The sequence below is a fragment of the Sciurus vulgaris genome (assembly GCF_902686455.1).
Source record: "Sciurus vulgaris genome assembly, chromosome: 1".
NCBI lineage: Eukaryota > Metazoa > Chordata > Mammalia > Rodentia > Sciuridae > Sciurus > Sciurus vulgaris.
Genome location: NC_136461.1, coordinates 89,269,261 through 89,286,577, shown reverse-complemented (window position 1 = coordinate 89,286,577; position 17,317 = coordinate 89,269,261). Strand labels below are relative to the sequence as shown.

The 17,317-nt window shown below is 36.9% G+C and overlaps 1 pseudogene across 1 annotated transcript; it reads right to left on the bottom strand.

Moving 5' to 3' along the window:
* Positions 1-436: 436 nt before the first annotated feature.
* Positions 437-3,157, bottom strand: LOC306654169 (NK1 transcription factor-related protein 2-like; annotated as a pseudogene). Its single transcript has 2 exons — positions 3,118-3,157; positions 437-1,417 (listed from the first exon to the last, which is right to left on the bottom strand). The product of its transcript is annotated as an NK1 transcription factor-related protein 2-like (transcript).
* Between the last annotated feature and the right edge of the window lie 14,160 nt (positions 3,158-17,317).

The following is a 17,317-nucleotide window of genomic DNA, read 5'->3' as shown; positions in this document are numbered from 1 at the left end:
TGCCAGTAGCTGTTGCACAGGTAGTCTTAACTCCCTCCCATCTCCATCCTGGCACCTTTGTTAGCCCAACTCCAAATACCCTGATTCTTAAAAGAGAGCCCTTGAACGGAATTAAACCTGATGGAAAGTGAAGAAAAAGGTCCAGAAACGTAAAGATTTTAGGACAACTCGGTGTCCGGAGACTTCCACGACCTCTTTGTGGCCCGCGTGTAATCTGGGGTCCGCGCAGAGGGAAGGGGAGCTGGAGGGAGCCCACAGGCAGCTTCTCCCCGCCCTCTGGTGGAGAGCTCCACAGCTGGAAAGGAAGGGATACACAGACAACTGTGCACCAGGAGGGGGCGGTCCGTGCACGCCCGCGCCTCTCTGAAGAGGGGCCCACCACGATGCCAATCGCCCGTGAACCCCTGCCAAGCTGGGGGCCCTGGGGACTACAGGTTCATAGATGCTGGGCGTAGGATGGAGTCAAGTAGGAGGGCCCAAGAAAGGGCGCAAAGGGGCTCCCCGCAGCGGCCCTAAGCTGGAAGCAGGCGGCATGGCTGTGGCCGGGGAAAAGGACGTTGGCTGCGGAGTAGGATGCAGAGGGGGGTTCGTGGTCCGTGACTCCCTCCCGCCTGCCGCTGTCACCGCATGTCCCCACCGTTGCACCGGGCGTCCCAGAGTGTCGCGCGCCGCCACCCGCTTGCGCCGCGCCCTCGGCGCCCGGGTTCTGTTTCTTCCACTTGGTCCTGCGGTTCTGGAACCAGATTTTGACCTGTCTCAGGGAGGCTGAGCGACAGCGCTAGGTTCAGACGCTCGCACACCTAGCGAGCTACGCTAGCGCGTAGCCCAGAACTTGTTCTCCAAGGCCACCAGCGGCTCCGTGAAGGCGGTGCGCGCTCGCCGGGCTTGGTGCATCTGGGCTCAGCGCAGCTGGGCTTAGCGCGCCAGCGTAGGGACCTTGGGGAGCCGCGGCAGGCGGGTCAGCGGGTGAGACCGCCTCCGCCATCTGCTTTGCTCTCTCCGGCCGCCAACACCGCCGCCCCGACCTCGGGAGAGCGCGTGGGCCCCACCTGAGCGCGAGCCGGTCCCGAGTCCTCTGCGTCCTCCTCTTCTTCTTCGGCCTCTGAACCCTCCAGCGGGGACGCCGGACCAGCACCTTGGCAGTAGATTAAGACCTCGAGTGCGTTTAGTGCAGCGTCTCCCCGGTCCCTAGAAGCCTATTTTGATGGGGACCAAGGATCTCCCGGTGTCTGACCAGGTTTCCAGGGCTCGCGTCTTCCCAGCCTCCCTTTTCTTGGCTTCCCGTGGAGTGAGGCGCTCGGCGGGGAGCGTAGTGTGGGTGAACTTCTGCGGATCCAGATGTCCAGGACCAAGAAGATCTTGTGGTGGGAGGGAGCCGCCTTGGCCCCGCGGTCCTGCCCCGCCTGCACACCCGCCGCTCACCAGCCGCCTGGCGGTGCCGGGCCCGGAGTGGTGGTGCTCCGGCTAGCCTTGGCTGCAGCTCAGTCGCAGCTCTCTCCCGAGATATTATTTTAAACGCAAATTCTTTTTAATTTCTTCATTAAAATATTTTTTACTTTTGCACTTGCTTATTCTTATTGATGGAACAAATTGAAGTTAAAGAAAACTGGAATATTTTTGTTTTGGGTTCATTTTCTAGTGGTTTTTAATTATCTCATTATAGATATACATAATATTGGAGTTCATTTAGACATAATTATACAAGCATGGAATATGATTTGTTTCAATTCAGTCCCTCTTACCTCCCCTCTTCTCTCTCCCTGTTCCCTTTCCTTTAGTCTACTGATGTTTCTTCTATTTATTTATGGTTTATTTTTAAATTAGCTTGGCTCATTTAAAAAAAAAATAACATTTTTTTTAACGTAGGAAGAATGGGTTTGAACAGCATGTTATGTAACTAATATTGTAGAAAACATCAAGAAAAATTCAGATTTTTTCAATGACATTTTTGACCATCTTGAGAAAATTCATGTAACTGAGAAAAAATTAGAATTCCAGAATAAACTCGGAGAAATTTAAAGTGACTTTCGGGTCAATTACTCACTACACCTAGAGGCTGCTTGAAACCTCTGGATTACACGATAGAACATTCTTCCATGCCAGACATAACAAGATAATGTGATCACTGAAGTTATATATTGATAAGAAAAATGAATTATCTCAATTACTATATATTCACCACAAACCAACAACATAGTTTACAAATGTTCTAGTTTCCACAGAAGTAACAATTGCATCTCCTTAATTCTGGAAATTAAGTAAAATTAGCTTTCCTTAGATCTTTTTATAACCTTTGAAATGTACTAATTTTTATTTTTTAGTGAACCAAAGATACTCTTCTAGTTCTCATTTAAAATTTTTGCTCCACAGAAAGACATCAAACTAAAGGAATAAGTTACACCTTTAATTAAATTATGATGTTAACCTAAAAGCATGGTTGTTGCCAGCATGGTGTTAACCTATGAACTTTAAAAGAATTGACAAAACTATAAATTCCTGAGAAAACCCCAAAGTATAGAGTGTAATTTCAGTATCTCCTAACTATCCTGTATTATGCTTTTTTAGTGTATCACTGACCATACACATTATTTAAATTTTCTAAAATCAATGAATTTATTTTCTGAAAAGAAAATGCTTTGTTCTTTCATGAGATTATTTTTCCTCCAAATATGAGGCAGAATAATGCTTATAACTATAAATCATGTGTCATATGCATCTTGCTATCTATCTCCATAATAATAACTTTACATATATTTAGTTTAGGAAATAAACAGATACTTCAAGGAGAAATTTAATTAGTCAAATATCATTACTTCAATATTTGGATTTTAAAATGAATTGCAAAATCTTGCCCAAATACTTTAGGATTTAATTTTATGAGGTCCTTAGATTTATGTTATTCATAGATTCCACATATAGTTTCCAAAATGCAGTGGGAGATAGGTTCATTGATATGGTTAATTTTTTTCCCCAGGAAAGGAAAATTTAGCAATATAATTATTTTATAGTTGATTTTAGCATCATGTTTAAAAAGTATTTGCCTGTCCCAAGGACATAAGAGTTTCTTCTATTCTGCGTGTTGATTTGCATGTACTGGTTTTGAAACATTGAACTAACCTTGAATTCCTGAAAGAATCCTCATTGCTCCACTCCACATGCTGACACTTTGCTGAAGATTTTGGTACCTATGTTCATGTTTTTTTCTCTCTCTCTCTTTGTCTTTGGTAATGGTGAAGATTGGCCTAAAATGGTTTATGAAATATTTTCTTTTTTTTTCTGTTTTGAAAAAGAGTTGCGGTAGCATTCATGTTATTTCTTATTTAAACGGATAAAATAACTTTCCACTGAAACCTGAGCAAAGAGTTGTTTTTCCAGGAAGTATTAAAATAGTAGTTTATTCTTTTAGTATTTATAAATATTCTTCACTTTATTCTACCTTGGGAGTTTGTGGTTTTTGATAAATTAGTTCATTTCATATAATCTGTCAAATTTATGTACATAGAGTTTTTATGATATTCATTTTTATAATTATTTTTTTGTACCAGGAATTGAAACCAAGATGTTTCTTAATCACTGAGCTATATTCCCAGCCCATTCTAGTTTTATTTTGAGAAAGTGTCTAAGTTTCTTAGGGCTTACACTAAGTTGCTGAGACTGGCCTTGAACTTTTGGTCCTCCTGCCACAGACTCCCAAGTCACTGGAATTACAGGTGTGCACTATCATACCCAGAACATTTTTATAATTTTAATGACTCTTTTATCTGTAGTATTAGACCTCTTTCATTTCTGATGTTAGCAATTTGTGTCTTCACTTTTTTTTTTTTTTTGGTTTGTCTTTCTAGAGGTTTATTGTTTCTATCTTTTCACTCCTTTGTTTCCTCTTCCCTGATTATTTTTGGTCTATTATTTCAGTTGAATTTTCAGTTGTATTTTTTATTATATTTGTACAGTTATTTCTCCTTCTGGTTGCTCTAGGAATTGCACTATATATAATCAGCTTCCCACTGTCTACCTAAAACAATAGTTCCTCAATAGAATGTAGGAAACTTATCACTACTTAGAATCCTTTATTTTTCACTTATGTACTATAGTTTCTATGAATTACCTCTCTATGTAATAAAAAAAATGTAAAACAAAAATATACAATACATAAGTATTTGAAATTATATTTTTAAAAATATAAATTATAATAAAATTTATTTTCAATGAATTAGAAAAAGAGCAAGCTGTTAAATTTACCAAAAATTTACCATGTGATGGCTCTTATTTATTTTCTGATGTTCCAAGTTCTCTTCTGTTCTCATTTTCCTTCTATCTGAAATACTTGTTTCAGAAAATATCTTAGAGGGCTGGAGAGATAGCTTAGCTGGTAGAGTGCTTGCCTCGCAAGCACAAAGTCCTGAGTTTGATCCCCAGTACTGCAAAAGACAAAAAACAAACAAAAATATCTTAGAGCAAATCTAGGTTATGAATCCTCTTAAATTTCTCTTATTTGAAAATGTCATTATTTTACCTTAATTCCAAAAGGATATTACTCTTTTTGTGAATATTGATTGTTCCGTAACAATCTTGTTTGAAAAACTTGGTTGCTGGAGTGTCCCCATGTAAAGTTGTACCGTCTTTGAGAAGTGGGGGTCTAGTGTTAGGGTTTGAATATGAGGTGCTTCTAAAAGCTCATGATTGAGACAATACAAGAACATTCAGAGGTGAAATAACTGGGTTATGAAAGCCTTAACCCAATGGGGATTAATTGAGTTTTAACTGAAGGCAGGTGGGTGGAATTGAGGGTGTGCCTTTGGGGTATGTATTTTGTATCTGGCGAGTGGAGTCTCTCTTTCTGTTTCCTGAGTATCATGTGAGCTGCTTCCCTCTGCCACACTCTTCCATGATAATGTTATGCCTCACCTCGAGCCCTGAGGAATGGAGCCAGCTGTCTATGGACTAAGACATCTGAAACTGTGAGCCTTCAAATAAACTTTCCCTCCTTTAAAGTTGTTCTTGTCAAGTCTTTCAGTCACAGCAGCAGAAAAGCTAACTAAAACAGGAAGTTCTGGTGTGCAATGAAGGAGACTGGGAACTCTAGCCACTTCCTCTTGCTCTTGGCTCTTAGGCTTGAAATGTGAGTGGTTTTTCTTTGTCATGCACTCTTGCCATGATGTTCTAGTCCCACATTAGTCCAAAGCAAATGATTGTGGACTGAAACTTTCAAACAATAGGCCAAAATAAATCTTTTCTCTTTATAAGGTAATTATCTCAGTTATTGTATTAAATGGAAAGCCGATTGGCACAGTTATTTTTAATTACTATAATAATCTTTGAACATTACATTTCTTTGAACACTAGAAAAATGTTATACAATTTTCTTTCCATTCCCATGATTTCTTTTGTCAAATATGTGGTGATTTAAATTACTGAAGGTAATGCACTTTTTGTTTAGTCAATATGAAGATTTTTCCTGTGTCTATAATTTTTAGGAGTTTAATTTGATGTGATTCAGAATGAATTTCTTTGGGTTTTTCATCTTTGAGGCTCACCAAATTCCTTAAAATATGGTCTTTTTTTTTTTTTTTTTTTTTTTTTTGCCCAAATTGGAAGGTTTTCAGCCACTATTTCTTTAAATACTTTCTCTACTCCACACTCCTTCTTCTCTTTTAGAACTATAGTAGTTCTTTTTTATTAATTGCACAAATCTCTAAGGCTCTCTATTAATCATTTCCTAAATATTTTTGTATCCCTTTTGTTTATTTTAGATAACTTTTTTGGATTTATTTTTGAATTTCCTTATTTACTTCTCTGTCATCTCCAATGTGCTGTTAAGTCTATTTAGTGAGTTTCTAAATTTCACTTGCATTTTTCAGTTCTGATTTTTCACATGGTTGTTTGTATCAACTAGTACTTTGCTTAGATTTTCTATATTTCTATTTGTTTTAAGAGTGTGATTGCTTACTGGGATATTTTTATAGTAGCAGCTTTAAAGTCTGTCAAATAATTCTAATATCTATGCCATCTCAACATTGAAAACTCTTGATTAACCTTTTCTCATGTAAACAGGATTTTCTCATTCTTTCACTTTTGTTCATATATTTTCAATATTATATTATGAGATTCTAGGTCATTGCTTAAGTCTATAAAGAGTGGGACAGCTTTCTTTTAGGAGACATTTGACCACTTCTCAATCTTTCTTATTCTGGTTACTATTAGGCTTAGGCACACTAATCACAGGGATGAACCCAGGAGTTCACAAACAACTTCACAGAATAGTTTCATGGGTTCTTTCCTTTCTGTAGACTCCTTAGAACTTTATGGTCTCCAGGAGTCTCCATTTGGTCCCCTGTTCAGAAATCTAGGGCTTTTACAACCCCACTCCATTGTAGGTTTCTTTGAATTTTCTGTAAACAAAGACAAGCAGCAGGAGGTCAGAAAGCAAAACAAAATAATAGGGAACCACCTGCCTGTTTAGTTCCACAGCTCCCCGAATCAGAGGGAATGAGCGCACTCCCTGGTGTTGGGCTCCTGCAGTGGCCTACTGCAGCCTCTGCCACTGGTTCCCAGCAGACTGCCTGGGCACTGAGAGTGAGTGAGTGTGGAGGAAGACAACGAAATAAAGAATTCCTGTGCTCTCTCTAATACTAGGTATTCTTCTTGTGCTCCTCAAACCAGAGTTAGAGGACTCTTGTCTGTGTGTGTATGAGTGTCCACTATTCTTCACGCTGTACTGAAACCAGGGAACAGGATACAGAAGAAAAAAAAAGATAATATTTCAAACACTGTTTCTTTTTCCTTGTACATTTATATTATTTACTTTCCACATCATCAAACTTCTATTCCTTCTATTTTATCATGGATTTATATTTTAATTCAGAAAGAAAGAACACTTACGTTACAATTTGCTCCTCTTAGTCTGCTTCTGACTTCAGTAACTTACCCCTTTTATCTGAAAAGTTTATGTCCTGCACTGTTTTCCTCCCCTTTTCCCATGGGAAAACAAAAGGAACACACTTAACAGTTACTCTTTTCTTATTCTGAAAGATTTTCTCAAGATTCGTGCTTTAGACAAAATTTCTGAAGATGAAAGTGTGCCATGTTATCATAGTTAAGTATTTGTTGACCTTTGAGAAAGGAAGCACACAGCAACTGAAATCATCCTGAGCTTTCCATTTGCAAAAGTGTTTTCTCAGCAAAGGAAACAATCAACAATGTGAAGAGAGAGCCTATAGAGTGGAAGAAAAATCTTTATCACAGGAACTTTAGCTAGAGCACTAATCTCCACAATTTATAAGTTCCAAAGGACTTAAAATCAGAATACTACAGTGATGCAGCCACATCAATGTTCATAGCAGCTCAATTCACAATAGCTAGATTGTGGAACCAACCTAGATACCCTTCAACTGACAATGGATAAAGAAACTGTGGTATATATACACAATAGAATATTACTCATCCATAAAGAAGAATAAAATTATGGCATTTTCTAGTAAATGGATGAGGTTGGAAAATATCATGCTAAGTGAAATAGGCCAAGCTGAAAAAACCAAAGGCCAAATGTTTTCTCTGATAAGTGCATGACAATATATAATGAGGGGGGGTATTAGGGGGAAGAGAAGAATGAAGGAACTTTGGGTGGTGTAAAGGAAAATGGGGTGGAAGGGGGTTGGGATGGAAAAAGAGTAGAATGGACCAGACAGTATTACCTTATATAAAAAAAATTTTTATCAATAATACAAATAACCTGATCAATAAATGGTCTAAGGAATTGAACAAACACTTCACAGAAGAATATTTACAAGCAATCAGTAGATATATGAAAAAACATTCAACTTCTCTAGTAATAAGAGAAATGCAAATAAAAATTACCCAAAGATTTTATCTCACCCTAGTTAGAATGGCTGCTATGAAGAACAGAAGCAACATTAGGTGTTGCTGAGGATGTGGAGGAAAAGATACACTCATTCATTGCTGATGGAATTGCAAATTGGTGCAGCTACTCTGGAAAGAAGTATGAAGATTCCTTAGAAACCTTGGAAGGGAACCACCATTTGACCCAGCTATCCCACTCCTTGGCCTATACCCAAAGGACTTAAAATCAGCATATTACAGTGACACAGCCACATCAATATTTACAATAGCTCAACGTCATGGACCTTTGTCTGAAGGTTCTCACATTTGTGGAGCTTAGAGAATCACCGCCAGTGAATTGAACAACTTATAAACTATTTGAAGTTCCATGACAAACAGTTTTGTTTCTAAGTCTGGGAAAAAAATCAGAAAAAAATATACTTTAACATTTCACAAAATTTGGGGCATGTGTATACATTTAACATTGACTTGACTGCATGGAGTCTATTATAATTAAGGAACTATGTTAGAGATTAGTGACACCAACATCATTACAGCAATAATCTTGCAATAATAATCTGCAATAATAATGCAGATGGGAACTTAGAGTTCTTTTCTAAACACTGGGGTGTAAAATCACAATTGACTTTGATATGTGGATGATAACACAGAATAAGGAGGTAGTGGTAGGAAGAATAGAGGTTCATTGTATTAAACAAAGGAGAATGAAGGGAAGGTCAGGGGGATTGGAATAGGAAAGACAGTAGAATGAATCAGAAATAACTTTCCTATGTTTTTATGTGAATGCATGACCAGTGTAACTCCACATCATAAATGGAAAGTTATATTCCATGTATATATAATATGCCAAAATATACCCTACTGTCATGTATATCTAAAAAGAACCAATAAACATTTTGGAAAAAATACACAGAAACTGAAATAAGTGTAAGTGTAAGACAAAACAGTGGTTTTATGCAATAAATTTGAAAAGCTAGATGGAAAATAGTAGCACGTGGCACATACAGCCTTATGATGAGGAGTCTACTCCATCAGATACAGCACTATCGGGGTTGGGTTGAAACTGAAACTAGTGACACACAACAGGCTACATTCAGGACAAAGTTGATGTAACAAAAGCAATTGACTTTGCATAGTGGATACCTCATGATTACAGGGACATCTTAAATTTGTACTACATGTGGGACAGATTCTCATTTTAATGAGACAGATAAATTGGAGAGTCAAGACAAATTCGTTTAGAAAATCCATCATCTCTGGGGCTCTTCAGCTTGGATAACTTGCTAGTCAGTTCTTTCAGTGGTATATAAATAAATCCTAGTCTCTAGTTCCACTGTATTCACAAATAAAACTTATTCAGGACTTGATAAACAATTTTAACTATGAAGTGGGGAATTTGTTCCTTTGGAGATCTCCTAATTTGCATTTTACCCACAAAATCAATGTGTGGCCATTATCAGTCAGTAGCAACACCAAGCCATTTTTAGTATTGATTTTCCTATTGTATTTTTATTTTAACTAATTGAGGTGCAATTGACATTCAAAAAACTGGTGGTATACACTATTAAAACCATAACCACAAACTTCACAGGGAACATGTCTTTCACCCCAAAAGTGTCCCTCCCACTCACTTTACAGCCCCACTCAGAGCTAAACAGTGCATTTTAAATCACTATAGGTTGATATAAAATTTCTAGAATATATATTTAAAGAATTAGAAAGTATATATTTTGTTCTGGTTTATTTCGCTCAGCTTATTTTTAAGATTCATCCACATTATAATATATGCCATTCCTTTTAAAATTCCTGAGTAATATTACAATTTCTAGAAAAAACAGTTTGTTTATTCACTGGTTTATATATGGGCAATTGTGTTGTTTTCATTTTGAGGCTATCTGAGGCTGTGAACAGTCTTGTTTATCTTAATTTCTTTTAAATATACATAATCTAAATGCACCAGTTAAATACCTAGGAGTGTATAGTTGGTGTTTAAAAGTGTTATTTTATTAATTCAACAAAATATCACTCAATGCCAGTAATTATTTTTATGTATTGCACATACAGTGAAGACAATTACATTCTCCTGATAAATACAAGTGATAGTGTATTGCACTTTGTTTACATTATTTATTGAAAAGACAATGAAACTTTCATAACTATATCTAATAGATTAATATGGAGAGAGAACAGGGGAAAAAGGACAAAAAAGGACAAAAGGAAATATTCACTCAAAAGAAAACTAATTCCAAAAAGAACTAATTAGGACAAGGCTATGTTTAGTTGTTTGTTTTTGTTGTTGTTTTTTGGTATCTTTATTTATTTCTAAGGTGGGATAATACTCAGATAGCATGCAATAGGAAAATTGGAGGACTACATACATCCTAAAATACCTCCTGAAAATCCATGTATATGAGAGTAATATCAGTAAAAAGTGGTTTAATATATTCCATATCTGAGGTAAAGAAGTAAATTGTAGATTGACTACTGCCTAGGCAAATTGAAACTGTTAGGAAAATGAGCAATTTTAATTTTTTTAATTGCAAAGATATTTGTTTAGAGTTTATATATAACATCACTCATAGATGAATTGGTCCTATAACTATATGAACCAAGATGGTACATATTATTAGTTGCCAAGGATTTTCAATTACATACTATATTTGAAAATTTAAAATCATGTCATTTAGAATGCATTATTTTGATTTTTTTTATTTCTATTAATCTTTTTTATTGTTTCACTTCTTAGTTTTCAATTTCATGATTAATAAAATTATATATTTGTATTTAGAAATTTTTCTTCAAAACTAATTTTGCAAAATTTTAGAAAAATGCATATTTGTTACTATCAGAATTGTTTTTCATATTAAACTACTCCATATTTCTTTTGAGGATAAATATTCAACGATAGAGTTAAATGCCACTTCTAAATTTAGTACATATCTGTAGAGAGGAAAATACAATATTTTGACAGAAATATTTTTAGGACTAGTATGAAAGAACTCCGGGAGATGTTTCTTAAAACTGTGATTGCAACATTCCTAAAGGATTCCATTTCTCACAACACTCTTATTCTACTTCCAACCCCCCTTATTCCACTGGGAAAAGAACACTTCCTTTAATGAAAAATTCCATGGTGTTCAAATGTTTCCACCATCCATTTTTATAACTTTCAGTGGCTGCAAAATACCTTCCCCTGAAGGAATGTGGGAAGCTCACTGCTCTGTAATGTGCGCATGCAGCTCTGCTCTAAAAAGGGCTTCTATCTGCATATTGTTTTAGGCAGTTGGAGGTTTATCTTGAGAGCTATTTTCAGCTCAAACTTCACCAGAGGAAATTCTTCACATTTGCAGGTGTTAGTTGTCATGTTACTCAACTATATCCTCCAAAGTTCAACACCTAAAGAATGATGTAAGAGTGCAACGCCACCTATATGCAACAGGTAGTAGTATATTTATTAGATAATAAATTAAAATATCTGAAAAACCATATTGTTTCCTCACTTTCTGTAATGACAAGTCAATTTCAAGTATTATTATCTTTCCAAGAAATTTATTAAAAATAATATTGCTCTTTTTCAGATACTTGGTTAGTTTTATCCCAAAGTATTTTATAGTTTTGAGGTTATTGTGAATGGAATATGTTTATTACTTAAGTACAAGAAAACTATTGATTTATGGTTGCTGACCTTGTATCCTGCTACTTTACTGAATTTGTTTATCAGCTCAAGAAATTTTCTGGTGGAGTTTTTTTTTAGTATTCTACATATAGGACCTGCTTATTACCAAAATAGACAATTTGACTTCTTCATTTCCTTTTTGTATTCCTATAATTTCCTCTTCTTGCCTGATTGTTCAAGCTAGAGTTTCAAGCACTATGTTGAATAGGAATGGTCCTCATGGACACCCTTGTCTTTTCCTGAGTTTAGATGAAAGGCTTTCAATTTTTCTCCATTGAATATGATGTTGGTCTTGAGTTTGTCATATATGACCTTTAGAATGTTGAGGTAAGTTCCTTCTCCCCCTAGTTTCTCCAATGTTTTAAACATGGATGGGTGCTGGGTTTTCTTGAAGGATTTTTTTGCATCTATTAAGATGATCTTACAGGCTCTTTCTACAGGGCGATCCAAGAGGGCGGACTAGAGGGTGACTGCATCTCCAGTCACTCCAGAACCCAGGATTCAAGAAGGGGAGGCATTGAGAGACTCAGACTAAAATAGAGCCACGGGGTGAGTCTCTCCCACCAGGTGAAGCTTGGCTATGGGTGGCAGGCCCGGATAGGGGCGGCTTATCAGAGCAGGGCAGGGCAGCTAGAGTCTTCCCCAGGTAGCCCTGCTCACTTCAGTTATGGGCTCCTCCTACACGGCCAGCTTCTCGGAGCAGGCCTCCCAGTGAGAGCCTTTCTGCACAGAACAAGCTCCAAGTCCCACTAGTGGTGAGCTCGGGCCCACAGGCAGCTTCAGGGACCAGGACAGGGCAGCCAGGGACTTCCCCAAGCAGCCTGGCTCCCTCTGGCGGGAGGCGCCTTTCAAGGCGAGCTTCATGGAGCAGACTGCCCAGTGAGAGCCTTTCCACACAGAGCCAGCTCCAAGCCCTGGAACCAGTAGCGGGATAGGGGCAGCTTTCGTCGGAAGCACTGCATTATCAGGTTCCTCCAAGATTTCAGGCTACTGAAGGCTAGGAGGTGATACACTGGAACTCTACAGGGACACTATAAGCCAATAGAGGAAATCTGCAATATCTCAGAGGCCCACTGACATCTGACCAATATGAGAAAACAAGGGAAGAAAATGTCCCAAACAAACCTAGATACTACATCAATAAAACCCAATGACAGCACAGCAGAAGAAATGTCAGAAAGGGAGCTCAGAATGTACATAATTAAAACAATCAGGGATGCAAATGAAGAGATGAAAGAGAAAATGGAGGCATTGAAGGAGGAGATGAAAGAGCAAATGCAGGCATTAAATGATCGCACCAATCAACAGTTAAAAGAGCAAACACGGGAAGCAAGAGATCATTTCAATAAAGAGTTAGAGATACTGAAACAAAAACAGACAGAAATCCTTGAAATGAAGGAAACAATAAACCAAGTTAAAAACTCCATAGAAAGCATAACCAATAGGATAGAACACCTGGAAGACAGAACCTCAGACATTGAAGACAAAATATTTAATCTTGAAAACAAAGTTGACCAAACAGAGAAGATGGTAAGAAATCATGAAGAGAATCTACAAGAATTATGGGATATCATGAAAAGGCCAAATTTAAGAATTATTGGGATTGAGGAAGGCTTAGAGAAACAAACCAAAGGAATGAACAATCTGTTCAATGAAATAATATCAGAAAATATCCCAAATCTGAAGAATGAAATGGAAAACCAAGTACAAGAGGCATATAGGGCTCCAAATATATAAAATTACAACAGACCCACACCAGGCACATTATTATGAAAATACCTAACATACACAATAAAGACAGAATTTTAAATGCTGCGAGAGAAGAGAATCAAATTACATTCAGGGGGAAACCAATAAGAATATCAGCAGATTTTTCAATCCAGACCCTAAAAGCTAGAAGGGCCTGGAACAACATTTACAAAGCCCTGAAAGAAAATGGATGCCAACCAAGAATCTTATACCCAGCAAAACTTACTTTCAGATTTGACGACGAAATAAGATCCTTCCATGATAAACAAAAGCTAAAGGAATTTACAAAAGGAAAGCCAGAATTACAGAACATTCTGAGCAAAATATTCCATGAGGAAGAGATGAAAAACAATGATGCAAATCAGCAATGGGAGGAACTACCCTAAAGGAATAGCCAAATAAGAAGAAACCAAATCATGTCAAAAAACAAAAATCAGACAAATGACTGGGAATACAAATCATATCACAATAATAACCCTGAATGTTAATGGCCTGAACTCATCAATCAAAAGACATAGACTGGCAGATTGGATTAAAAAGAAAGATCCAACAATATGCTGCCTGCAAGAGACTCATCTCATAGAAAGAGATACCCATAGACTAAAGGTGAAAGGATGGGAAAAAACATACCATGCACACGGACACAGCAAAAAAGCTGGAGTATCCATCCTCATTTCAGATAATGTGGACTTCAAGCCAAAACTAGTCAGAAGGGATAAAGAAGGACATTACATACTGCTTAAGGGAAGCATAAATCAGCAAGACATAACAATCATAAATATCTATGCCCCAAACATTGGCTCATCCATGTACGTCAAACAAATCCTTCTTAATTCCAGAAATCAAATAGACCACAACACAATAATACTAGGCGATTTTAACACACCTCTCTCACCACTGGATAGATCTTCCAAACACAAATTGAATAAAGAAATCATAGATCTCAATAACACAATTAACAATTTAGACTTAAGCGACATATATAGAATATACCATCCAACAAAGAACGAATACACTTTCTTCTCAGCAGCACATGGATCCTTCTCTAAAATAGACCATGTTTTATGCCACAAAGCTACTGTTAGCAAATACAAGAAGATAGAGATACTACCTTGTACTCTATCAGATCATAATGGATTGAAATTAGAAATAAAAGACAGAATAAAAAACAGAAACTTCTCCAATACCTGGAGATTAAATAATACACTATTATATGATGAATGGATAACAGAAGACATCAGGAGGGAAATTAAAAAATTCTTAGAAGTAAACCTGAACAAAGACACATCATATCAAAATCTCTGGGACACTATGAAAGCAGTACTTAGAGGATGATTTATTTCATGGGGCGCATTCAACAAAAGAAGTAGAAATCAACAAATAACTGACTTAACACTACAGCTCAAAGCCCTAGAAAAAGAAGAGCAGACCAACACCAAAAGTAGTAGAAGACAGGAAATAGTTAAAATCAGAGGCAAAATCAACAAAATTGAAACAAAAGAAACAATCAGAAAAATTAACAAAATAAATAGTTGGTTCTTTGAAAAAATAAACAAAATTGATAAACCCTTAGCCACACTAACAAAGAGAAAGAGGGAGAAAACTCAAATTACTAAAAATTGGAATGAACAAGGAAATATCACAACAGACACGAGTGAAATACAAAACATAATTAGAAGCTATTTTGAAAAACTATACTCCAACAAAACAGAAAACCTCGAAGACATCAACAAGTTTCTAGAGACATATGTATTACCTAAACTGAACAAGGAGGACATACACAACTTAAATAAATCAATTTCAAGCAATGAAATAGAAGAGGTCATCAAAAGCCTACCAACAAAGAAAAGTCCGGGACCAGATGGGTTCTCAGCCAAGTTCTACAAAGCCTTTAAAGAAGAGCTCATTCCAATACTTCTCAAAGTATTCCATGAAATAGAAGAGGAGGGAACCCTCCCAAACTCATTCTATGAAGCCAATAGCACCCTGATACCTAAACCAGACAAAGACACATCAAGGAAAAAAAAATTTCAGACCAATATCCTTAATGAACATCGACACAAAAATTCTCAACAAAATTTTAGCAAATCGCATACAAAAATAGATTTAAAAAATTAGTGCACCACGATCAAGTGGGTTTTATCTCAGGGATGTAAGGTTGGTTCAACATCAGGAAATCAATAAATGTAATTCACCATATCAACAGACTTAAAGTCAAGAATCACATGATTATTTCAATAGATGCAGAAAAATAATTTGATAAAATACAGCATCCCTTCATGCTCAAAACACTAGAAAAAATAGGGATAGTGGGAACATTCCTTAACATTGTAAAGGCCATCTACGCTAAGTCCATGGCCAATATCATTCTAAATGGTGAAAAACTGAAAGCATTCCCCCTAAAAACTGGAACAAGGCAGGGATGCCCTCTTTCACCACTTCTATTCAACATTGTTCTTGAGACTCTAGCCAGAGCAATTAGGCAAACCAAAGAAATTAAAGGGATACGAATTGGGAAAGAAGAACTCAAACTATTCCTTTCACTGATGAGATGATTATATATTTAGAGAAACTGGGAAATTCCACCAGGAAACTTTTAGAACTCATAAGTGAATTCAGTAAAGTAGCAGGTTACAAGATGAATGCTCATAAATCCAATGTATTTTTATACATAAGTGATGAATTTTCGGAAAGAGAAGTTAGGAAAACTACCCCATTCACAATAGTATTGAAAAAAATAAAATACTTGGGAATCAATCTCACAAAAGAGGTGAAAGACCTCTACAATGAGAACTACAGAATACTAAAGAAAGAAATTAAAGAGAACCTTAGAAGATGGAAAGATCTCCCATGTTCTTGGATAGGCAGAATTAATATTGTCAAAAAGGCCATACTACCTAAAGTGCTATACAAATTCAATGCAATTCCAATTAAAATCCCAATGATGTACCTTACAGAAATAGAGCAAGCAGTCATGAAATTCATCTGGAAGAATAAGAAACCCAGAATAGCTAAAGCAATCCTTAGCAGGAAGAATGAAGCAGGGGGTATCGCAATACCAGAACTTCAACTATACTACAAAGCAATAGTAACAAAAACCTGCATGGTATTGGCACCGAAATAGACAGGTAGATCAATGGTACAAAATAGAGGATATAGACACAAACTCAAATAAATACAATTTTCTTATACTAGACAAAGGGGCCAAAAATATGCAATGGAGAAAAGATAGCCTCTTCAACAAATAGTGCTGGGAAAACTCGAAAACCATATGCAACAGAATGAAACTAAACCCCTATCTCTCACCCTTCACCAACCTAAACTCAAAATGGATCAAGGATCTTGGAATCAGACCAGAGACCCTGCATCTTATAGAAGAAAAAGTAGGTCCAAATCTTCAATTTGTTGGCTTAGGATCAGACTTCCTCAACAGGACTCCCATAGCACAAGAAATGAAAGCAAGAATCAACAACTGGGATAGATTCAAACTAAAAAGCTTTCTCTCAGCAAAGGAAACTATCAGTAATGTGAAGATAGAGCCTACAGAGTGGGAGAATATCTTTGCCACTTATACTTCAGATAGAGTGCTAATTTCCAGAATCTATAAAGAAGTCAAAAAACTCTACACCAAGAATACAAATAATCCAATCAATAAATGGGCTAAGAAAATGAAGAGACTTCACAGAAGAAGATGTACAAGCAATCAACAGATATATGAAAAAATGTTCAACATGTTTAGTAATAAGAGAAATGCAAATCAAAACTACCCTAAGATTTCATCTCACCACAATTAGAATGGCGATTATCAAGAACAGAAGCAACAATAGGTGTTGGCGAGGATGTGGGGAAAATGGTACACTCATACATTGCTGGTGGGGTTGCAAATTAGTGCAGCCACTCTGGAAAGCAGTATGGAGATTTCTCAGAAAGCTCTGAATGGAACCACCATTTGACCCAGCTATCCCACTCCTTGGCCTATACCCAAAGGACTTAAAATCATCATACTACAGAGATACAGCCACATCAATGTTCATT